The following is a 10953-nucleotide window of genomic DNA, read 5'->3' on the forward strand; positions in this document are numbered from 1 at the left end:
AAACAACCAAGTTGTGCTTAATGGAAAAGTATTTTTTACAGAGTTTTAGATTTTAATTTAAGTCAAATTCAAATCACTTTCTCAGTCACGCTAGACATATTTCAAGTCCTCAAAAGCCACATGTCAGCTCTTACCTGACAAGTAGGCCATATATATGTTTCTCCTGTGCTGTGGGTCAGCGCATGGATCTCAAACACAACTATTTTGAATTTTACAAAGTCCTGGTAAAGTCATCCATTTAAAGACAGTACTAGCTCTGTCCTCTAAATCTCAATTATAATGACAACTCTCTCTGGTGTATTTTAAACTTGCCATTTGATAGTTCTTATTATACTGACAGTTTTTGAGGCAAAGATTTTGGATTGTATTTATCTTTTTAGTGTATAGTTTTGACATAAAATGTTAAGAGTAAAAGGAAGAAAAGTGAAAGTGAATCTAACATACAACCTTTTTAAAAAACTCTTTTTCCCAGCTTTATTGAGAATAATTGGCGTACATCACTGTATAAGGTTAAGGCGTACAGCATGATGGTTTGATTTACATATATTGTGAAATGATTACCACAGTAGGTTCAGCCAACATCCATCTTAAAGAAAAGAAAGAAAAAGGAGAGAAAATAAAAACTATTCTCCTGTGACGAGAACTCTTTAGGATTCACTCTCTTAGCTACTTTCCTGTATATCACACAGCAGTGTTAACTATGTCATCTTGACATATGATCTTTTAACAGTGATCAAAATCCATGTTCAAATTTTGTTTTACTTTTTTTTTAAGAATACAAACATATCCTTTTGTAAGATGTTTTTTATACATCATCTATATAAAAAGGTCATTTGAAAGAAAAAACCATCAGTGTTCATACTGGATTTTGTGAAAGGTGTGAGGGAATATATATACATACTGTCTTTAATAGGCTGTCCTTTTTAACATACAGTATTACTTTGTTTGTAAACAGGTGACTCAACAGAATGAAAAAAATACCTACAGTTGAACATCGGCTCTTACAAAATTGTAAACATGTGGTCCCACAATTGGATTCCATTAGATCCAAAGTGTATTGGCTCAGTGGTGTGAAAAAGGAAGCACAATTGGCAAGTTACCACTTTTCCAGTCATTCCAACAGATGGTGGTTAACATGAGTTTTAGATGTGCAATGTTCCTGACTGCAACGGAGAAAAGGCCTTGTGAAGATTCCTGTTTTTTAAGCACCTTCCCCACCTGTCTACCCATTTACATCCTTGTAGTGGCCAGTAAAGCTAGGAGTCGCTATGAGTTGGAAGAACACTGGGTTGACAGATCTACTGTGAGCTGCGTTGAGATTGCTTTGAAATCCATCGTTCAGTGCACTGAATAGTCATCTGCCCAAAATACAGAGCTTCTTCCATATCAGCTTAAATAGTGTGACATTCTGAAAAAGAAGTTAATCATGATAGCTATAGGGCAGGAATTGGAAGAAATCAGATGGAAATGCACTGATAATTCCCACATTACTCATCTACAAAGGAATTTTCATAAAGATGTTCCACAACATCTGAAAAGATACGTAACCATGGAGATACACCTATAAATGTGTTTAGCACAACGTGATACATTTAACATGACCTATTTTTAGAAGCCCACACACTTACAATTTGTAAGGTTTCAGAGTAAAAATTTCCATGCTTTTAAATAGCCCTTCATAACTGTGAATTTATAATAGTTTGAATTTTATGTGCAGCATTGTTTATGAGAAGCAATACTTTGTAATTTGATATTTCAAATTATTTTTAGTCTTTTTGGTTGAACTATTGCTTGATTACTATAACTCAACATGACTTTCCTATTGAGAATCAAAAATCAGGATTCAATAGTAGGGATGCAGATCTTAAGTCTTTTTTAACATGCACCATTTGTTTTTATTTTTATGCTCCACAATGGAAAAAAAAACGTGCTCTACAAATGTACAGAAAGTAGATGGGCAGAAAAGCCTCTTTGGCATTTCGCTATCTTCACATGCTTGGAGTTGAATTTTGGGAGAGAGGCTTTGTTATCGTCACTAAATTCTTAAACATATGTATGTAGCTCTAGGTGCTGATTTTGCTGTAATGGAGTCCTGAAGAATGCGTGGAGCCGATACGAATTCTCAGCAGGACTGTTGTGGGCTTGAATGAAGGTAGATATGTTGGACCCAGTTTACAGTACTCTGTAGAGTGTAATTCTGTGTAAGACAGGTCTTGGCCATTATATGAATGGCTGACATACCAAAATGAACTTTCTTTCTTATGAGGCAATTCTCTGGCCTAGACCCAGAAAGCAGTCCTGAAGTAAAAGCCCTCAGATGTATCTGAATTAGTGATCCTGAAGGACAAAAATGCTCACACCTTTGTTACTTGAAAATGTTATTTCCTTTAAAATAATTATGGAGAAAATTTTCTGGCAACAGGTTATATAAAACAAAATCTGCTTAAATATTGACTATGTTTATTGATGAGAATATGAGCATTTTCACAATATATTGGCTTTATTCTAGCATCATTCTTACACCTTGTCTGAGAATATTAGAAATACAGATCTAATATAAAATTAATCTCAATCCCCTGATTACAGTGGGGATGGGTTGTAGATTTTTGTAACACACCTTCAGCAACGCATTGAAACATGCCTTTTAACCTAAAGAATGATTGATTTGATTGATATATTTGAAAAAAAATTTTAAAGCAAATTTGCAAATCTTAAATCATGTATCTATTTTATGCCTTTGGATGCTTGTTCATAACAGTTTTTTCAGTTTTGTTTCATTTATTGACATTTAGAAAAATACAGGAGGATCTTATGTCATTATTGACAGCAGAAGCACTGGAACCTTAATATGTCTAGAGGAAATTGCTACCCACTTAGTGTTATAGCTGGGATTCCATTAAGAGACAATGCTCACTTTTAAAAGGGTCCTATAATCTGTTTTCCTGAGCCATGTTGTAATAAGTCTCTAGCAAAGAATGCAGGGTGTTCAGATCTGCATGAGCCCTTCAGGAGTGTATCCACAGCTAGAAGCATACCCCACCACAGCACTCCTTGAAGGTTGTCCTCACACTTGTAGAGCCTCATTAGCAACCCCTGTGCTCATTCTCTGGTAGCAACTTTCTCTCCAACACATCCACTTCCCTTCCTCCAGATTCAGGTTCCTCCTTCCACAAAATTACATGTTACTATAGGTCATCAACCTTTGGAGTTCTCACAAATATTAGAATTTCAGATAACTACAGTCCATGTGTCCAGTTGAATCCACATGTTAATTAAAAAGCAGTTTTAGAGCCCAACAAAAATTATACAAGCATGGTTTCCTTCTTATCCTTGCCCCTAATAAAATGAGCATCTTTGTCCTTAGTATAAAATTTGTATATATTGTTATGATGGTACTTATATATGATCATGTTTCCAGTTCCAAATTTGCCTGTACTACTTATATGGTTTAAAATACTTGACAGTTACATTTCTGTTAATGTATCATTTCTGTATCAAGAATCTACAAACAGCTGCTTGCTTATGCTGAATCAATTTAGCAGTTAATTTACCAATCTAGTCTCAACTGCAGTATACTTAAAATAGGGAAACAAGTAGATGATGACTTGGATGTTTGGTGGTTAATGTTACTGCTCACTTGAATGTCAATTTTGAATATTTCTTCTACTAATACAACTAAAATTATGTATATATAATCAATGTGGCCTGTATAGAAAAGGTATTCCTAATGCTTTAAAATCCTGGTGGTACTGTAGGGGAGCAGTATGGGAAGAAATACCTGGCTAAAGAGGAATTTTAAAAGACGAGACTTGCTCACTTCGTGTATACTTTATAGGTTTATTGAGTTTGTGAGCAGTAGAAAAACAATCATTCTTTAGTTCTTCATTGTGGAACTGAAACATTTCTATAAAATGCACAGCTGTAACAGTTCATCAGGTGTAGTATTTCCACAGTGAGGATATGGGGGCTTTTCTCATTATGCGAACCCACAGAACATTTTCTACTCTATATCATGGGGGTGGGGGAGCCTTGTTTCTACAAAGCTGAACTATGTAGCAATATTTGTTAACATGTGGCATGACGTCTCTATGTCATAAAATGTGATGTGTTAGATACTTTGGCCATAGCAGACACTAAGAATTAAAACTCTTGTATCAGTGGGACAAAAATCAATGGGCAGTACCCTCTCTGTTTGGAATGGGACCAGTATACAATTAATACAATTTAAATTTATACATTCCCTAAGACTCCATTTTTAAATTGCATTCATTGCGTGTGTGCATAAGGAAAGCTTTTCTTTCACTAAATAGAAGCTTGTTTTTTTAACCTTTATAATTTAATTATTATGTACGTAACATCAGATACCAACCTGTAAATTGCTAATGGGTCCCTAAAGGCCTTATCAGGGAGTTGAAATTTCATATACTTATACCAGGTTATTTGTAAAAAGTCTTTTTGAACAGCTGTAAAACATTTAAAAACTGTGGCAGATGCATTGTTAACATGCATCCATTTGATAGTGAAAGCAGAAACCTGAACAAGTTTTACCTAATTCTTGCACTGAATTTAAATAATATAAAATGTGCATTTTAAATAGATTTTATTTCCCATTTATTGCTTAGCATAGAAGAACAACTATGCTTAGAGGATTGACCACAAGATTGATTTTTAGATGGAAGAGAGGTAAGAAAGTAGAAGCACCTTACTATTGGAGCATGTTGCATTCATTTAGTGCTACTGAACAATTCAGTAGTTATTTCTGAACTTTGCTGCAAAGTGCTCTTTATTTAAAGCACATTAAAGTCTCTGCTTAATTGCTTTGTAAAATGAAGCAGTGGTATTTTTTATCCTATAAATATAGTCTAATTTAAAAGTTTTTCCTACAAAATTAGTTTATATTGCTGCCTAAACTATCATCTATGTAAAGGATTTTTAAAGGCAAGAGGGAGTCTGGATTCCGTGTGTGTGTGTGTGTGTGTGTGTGTGTCTGTCTGTCTGTTGTAAATGTTTGCCCATTGAAATATTTCAAAGATATGTTCATTCTAAAATTTTCTGTTTTACCCACAGTAAATGTACCGCTTGGAATTTGAGGGACTTAATTGATGGAAATCCAAATTCATGTGTCTCTCCCCTTCTCCAAACACATTTATTATGCCACTGTAAGGTGCATGTACAGAAAATACTTCTGAGGCTGATATATGAAATATTTTATCAATGTTATCTTATACTGAATCTCAAAGCAGTCATTTGTTTTGAGGATTAAGAGAAAGTTTTGGGTTTTTTGGTCAGGTATGACTAAGAGAGGCTCCAATTGGTGAGTTAAGGGAAGTCTGTGGTAAGTGATTTGAGATGTATACTAAAGGTGTGGGTGTTGGTTAAAGAGTTCAATTTTAACAAGGGATTTTTTTTTTTAATTTGCATGTTCTGTGGTTAACTATCAAAGAGTGCAACAGGTTATTCCAGCTTTTCCCAGTACTAATTATATTGGTTTTAAGAATTCTTCATAATCACAAGATGACATTTTCCCTTCATTGGTGACCAAAGAAGGGTGCACAGTACAACCCATGCAAGTGACTTCTGACTTTTTCGACTTGGACAGAATCCCCACTGTTCCATTGAGTTTCTTATTGTACTATATGTCTTGCAAAGTGTGAAACCATAATGTATAATTTATGAAAAATCGAAGGCTACAGATCCTTTTGCATGAATAAAAGCCCATTAGGGCGAATGAAACTGGTATGTTCTTTTAGCCTTTCTGGTTAAATGAAAATTTTAATGGCAAACCAACTCACCACTTACTAGCTTTGTGCAATATTAAGCAAAACACTAGCACACTGTGCTTGGCTTTTCAGGATGGCTTTAACACCGTTACACTAAATGGACAGTGTGCAGAATGTAAGTGACAACTCCTGCAAATTTTACAGTACTTAAATATGCTCAGTTAACATTCTAAAGTATTAAAAGTACAAAGAAAAAAAACTAAGCAAGCATTTAGAGCAATACTATGAACTCTCCAATAATGGTTTTGACTGTTGCCTTTTGCTCTTTAGTGCAACTTTCTGCATTGTAATTATTGTATCGCTTTGTATTTCATGTTTTTTACACTCACGACTTCAAAGTACTTGTACACTAAGTATTGCAATCACCTTTCTCTTCTTGTACATGCAATATAACAACATACAGTTTTGGTGCTTAACAATATTCCTTTTTTCTTTAATAAAAGATATTTATTGAGTTAAGCTCATTTTGTTTGTTTAAAATAGCAATGGTGGTATATAATGTCACTTCATTTCTAATAAGAAGGAGCATAGCAAGTTGTGCATTTGTTACCACATGATGAACAGGATTCAGACTCTCCACCCCTGTACTTCTGCCTCTTCCCGACCACTGTTTGTAACAAAATATGGTTTAGAAATGTTGACCTCCAAAGTTGGAGGGTCCTTAAATGCCTTTCATTTTAGCAGTCAATTTGTGATCCTCTAAATTGGGGGAGATTAAGGGAGACATTTCTCCCAAGGAAGGGCCCTACTTCCATGTATTCCCTCCATAAATATATCTGAAACTAAACAGAGGGCTTTGATTACTAGATAGTTTTTCTGTGAGAGTTTAGAGAATGGACTTAATAGAAGTGCTTTAGCTAAACTGATAGAATCACCTTCTGCCTCAAAACGAATTAGTTAGTTAACACATTAATTCAGCTCTCAACACAGTACATCCTAGTCCACCCTTGTGAAAATCATGCTGTGGCTGGTTTGGAATGGGCTTACTGGGTGACTTACCAAGACAGGCGACAGCCTCCCCTGGAAATCTAGGCCCTGTGGAATTCCTTAGTCCTTTGTGATTCTGTCGTTCATCCTGACCTTGCTGAGTTCTGTAAACTGGTTGAAACTTCATTTCTTTGCTACAGGAAGCTGTGTGCGAGAGGTTTAAAATTCTTTGGTGCAAACCCACCAACATACCGTCTATTTCTGACAGTTACTGAAGTTTAAGCACATTTCCCAAGCGCTCTGTCCCAGTGCCAAGTGGATACCTTTCCCACAGCGACCCACAGCTTTGTTGCTCACCAGAGACTTAGTTCTTCCTCACTGCTAACATTTTCTCCAGAGCTCTCTACTAATAATCTTGCTTGTTCACAAGAGCTCACCAGTTTTGTGCTCTCGCTATTCTCTGAACTCAACTATTTGTCAGCTTAACCTCTAACAGACCGCTGACCCGTTAATTCTTCTGCAGAGTTCAAGCGGGCCCATCCTCTAATCACAGTCACTTCCTCCTTCCCCTCATTCCTGCCTCTTCCACCTGCTTTTCCAGTTGCTGTGGAGGACTTCATATACTCAGGCCATTAAGCATCTTTCTTCCCTGTCACCAATTCCAATGGCCAGGCCTTGCTGTAGAGTCCTGGGCTTCCTGGCTCCATTGCTGGTTAAGGAAATCGTGCACCAATGCCACAAGGCTTTCTGTGGGCCAACTTTGGTCTCCTAAGTCTACCTCTAGTATCTACATTTTCATGCTCAGCTCATGCCTTTCCACCTGCACATGTTTCTAAAATGCTGTTCTTATCTCATCATAATCTAAATTCCATCAGGTATGTTCATTTGGAAAGCACATAGGCAGTAGGTGTCTGGCCCTCCTTGTGTGTCAACATTCTTAATCAGAACATTGAAAGGAAAACAAGACATGAAAGGAAGAATCACAGAATCCGATTTAATCTTCACAATTCATATGAGGCACAAGAAAAGGGTTAGATAGTAAACGTGTCTGGGGTGACTACTGGTTTGGCAGGCTTTGCTTTAAACACTACCTGCCCAATTATCTCCCACAGCATCTTCAACTTCCTCTTAACCCTAACCCTGTAAGATGCAAGTGGTGCTCAGTGTTCACTTCAGATGGTCTGGAGAAGAGCACTTCATTCTAGGCTAAAACTAGGCCTGAGTCTCCTGTGTTGAGATGTGCTAGAGAAACACTTGATCACTAAACATTTTCAAGAAGAATAAAAACAGAGTTTCAAAGACATCAAGATGTGACTTCAAATAATATTCAAATAAAGTCAGTCCAAAAAAAGCTATTAAGTTCAAATCTCTTCAGAGGCCAACTTATTTTAAGACATGAATGAGTTATATAGCAGATTCCTTTGAAGTGCTTTAGGTGTAACATAGTGCTATTATGCTCTGTGGCTTTAGGAACTTTGTTCCCCAGAACATAGTTCCTGCAAGGAGAGTCATGGGGACATATATATCCCCACATAAAAACTCCTAGACCATTATTTGTCTCACTTCCAGTGACGTCTGAGAGTTGCAGATGCTGGGATGTTCTCTTGGCCTCAGCAACTTATCTGTATTCATGTGCTTCTAGAGCTAGAAAATTCCTGGTGACTGCAACCAGTTTGAATTGTTTCAACCCTGAATAAATGTCTTAGTCTATCTCTGTGGTTATCTGGAGGCCTTTTATATTGAAATATTTAAAAGTCCTTTTATCAAGTTATAGCAGGCCTATGAGTATGATGATATTGGTTTTTGAGGAAAAGCCTTAAGCAACTAAAGCCACTGGCCAATTTTTGTCAGAATAGTTTACCACCAAGAACAATTAAAAAGTTACTCATCCTCAAGGGCACTGAACTTCCTCCACCAACAGATGTTTTGTGTAATTGAAGATGATAGATTGGCAAACTTCAAAGAAACCTTAGCTTGTTTGTAACCATTTTCCAATGGAAAGAAAAGGAAGTCTTGCAGGAATCAGTCACAGTTATTCCTAAAACTTCTTAATGAAAGATTTAGAATAAGAAGCACTACTCGGAATTATTTTGCAGATATTCTACAGTGTGTAAATATCTATTTATGCTAGAACAGTAAATTCACATTATTGACTTGGGAGAGGAGTGAGATGAGGGAAAGTAGCCAGCGTGGGCATTTTGCAATATAATCTTATTCAAAATTACATTATGCAAAAGCCACACTATGGCTCTATGGTGGAAGTAGTCCAGTTGGCAAAAACATCCTATAAATGTTTTAGGCCAAAATGATCTTTTTCATGCTTAAAGACCCTAAACCTCTGGAATCTTCTTTAAGTAAAAGTTCAAGTGTTTCAGTGGCTCAAATCTCAATTTAAAAATTCTCTGGTCTTACCTACAGGCCACTTTGTGACCCACCTCTTGTCAGAAATAGGATGGCCTACCCCGGCAAGTGTGTGGGTCAGGGCCAAGTTTTTGAAACAGAAGGTTAACTCTTCCAACAACCATCAGAAGATTCAACAATAAATTCACTGTGACCCAGAACTTGCTGATAGGTTTTTACATTTCAGTTATGAGTTTCTCTAATGTTATCTAAGCTTTGGTATTGCATTAAGGTGAATCATCAGAAGGTAACACGTAGAATATTATCTCCCCAACTCCAGCAATTCTTTCACTGCACTATATGTAAGCAATATTTCTAGACCTTCTTCATAACCCTTTTCTCAATCTTCTTAGTCTCACCTTTCCCCATGGTTCTAAATGACATCTGTGTCGTAATGATTCCCAATTTTATCTGGCCTGTACCTCTTCTCAGAACACTGGATCTGTATGTATGCAACTGCCCCCTGATCTCTTCATTAGGATGCTTCCTGCAATTTCAAGTATAACATGTCCAAAATGGTTCCCTTCCTATTCTATTAAAACCTGGACCCAATCCTTCTCAGTTTTATCTTTTTTCTTTCTTTCTTCTTCTTCTTCTTTTTTTTTTTTTTAATCAGTTCCGGAATTCAGAACCTGGAAGTTATCCTTGCTGCCCTTCTCACCCTCATCCTCCGTATCCAACGAGTCCTATCAACCCTAACTTTTACATCTGGCATACATCCACTGCTTCCTCTGTCCCTAACCCCTACACTGGTCCAGACCACATTCAACTCTCAAGTAGGGTACTGCAGTAGCCTCCTAACTGATCTTTCACTGCCACTCTTTGTCTCCTTCCAACTAATCCTCCACTCAAAAGTGGTGAGATCATGTCTCTCCACTGCATAAGACCCTCCGGTTACTTTCCATTGCACTTAGAATAAAATCCCAAATCTTCTTCCTATGGACTATAAGGCTGAATGTGATTTGGCCCTTCCTATCAGCCTCATGGCTTACTGAGCGCTAGCATTGTGTATAATCTCTCTCTTACCTTAGGGCCTATGCACAAACTGTCCTCTTTCTAGAATTGTTCCTTGTTTTAGTATGACCAACTTTGTTGTGTACCTCAAAAAGTTCATATGTTGAAGTCCTGACCCTCAGTATGTGTCCTTTTTTGGAGATAGGGTCTTTACAGAGGTAATCAAGTTAAAATAAGGTCATTAGGGTGGGCCGTATTCCACTATGACTGCTATGTTTATGAAGTGGGGGAATTTGGATATAGACATGTATAGATGGAACATGATGGGAAGAGACATAAAGAAAATATGGTCACCCAATGACCCAGTTGAAATGTGTGTATCCTTGAATCAGAAGACATATGCAAGAATGCGTAAGGCAGCATTCTTCCTAATAGCCAAAAACTAAACAACCCAAGGGTCTATCAGCTGATGAACGGACAATTGTGGTATATCCCTAAAATGTGGTATAGTCAGACAATGGAGTACTATAGAATAAAAATGAATACAGCTACACAAAATAATCTGGATGAATTTCACTGACATAAAGTCGAGCAAAAAGCAAAAATATCTAATACATGATTCCAGTCAAAGTTTTTAAAAAATACGCAAAACTAAACTATAGTGTTTAGGATATTATTTAGGTGGTAAAACTAACAAAGAAAAAAAAAGATGATTGGCACGAAAGTCATGATAATGGTACGTTTGGGGAGACCAGAGCTTCATGACCAGAAAGGAGCATACAGAGGGCTTCTGTGGGGCTAAGCTTTTCTTTCCTGACCAGGGTAGTGGTGAGATGGGGGTTCGCTTTATAATAATTCACTAAGCTGTGTGTTTATGTTTTTGTATTTTTCT

The 10953-nt window shown here is 36.8% G+C and overlaps 1 protein-coding gene across 1 annotated transcript in view; it reads left to right on the plus strand.

Annotated features, from left to right (window-relative positions):
* JMY (junction mediating and regulatory protein, p53 cofactor) overlaps window positions 1–10953 on the plus strand; it is a 78695-nt gene extending 67742 nt beyond the window's left edge. The window contains exon 11 of the mRNA XM_030846541.2: window positions 956–10953. The gene's annotated coding sequence lies outside the window, so the exon portion shown is untranslated. The remainder of the gene's footprint in view (window positions 1–955) is intronic.

Source organism: Globicephala melas, chromosome 3 (genome assembly GCF_963455315.2).
Source record: "Globicephala melas chromosome 3, mGloMel1.2, whole genome shotgun sequence".
Taxonomy (NCBI): domain Eukaryota; kingdom Metazoa; phylum Chordata; class Mammalia; order Artiodactyla; family Delphinidae; genus Globicephala; species Globicephala melas.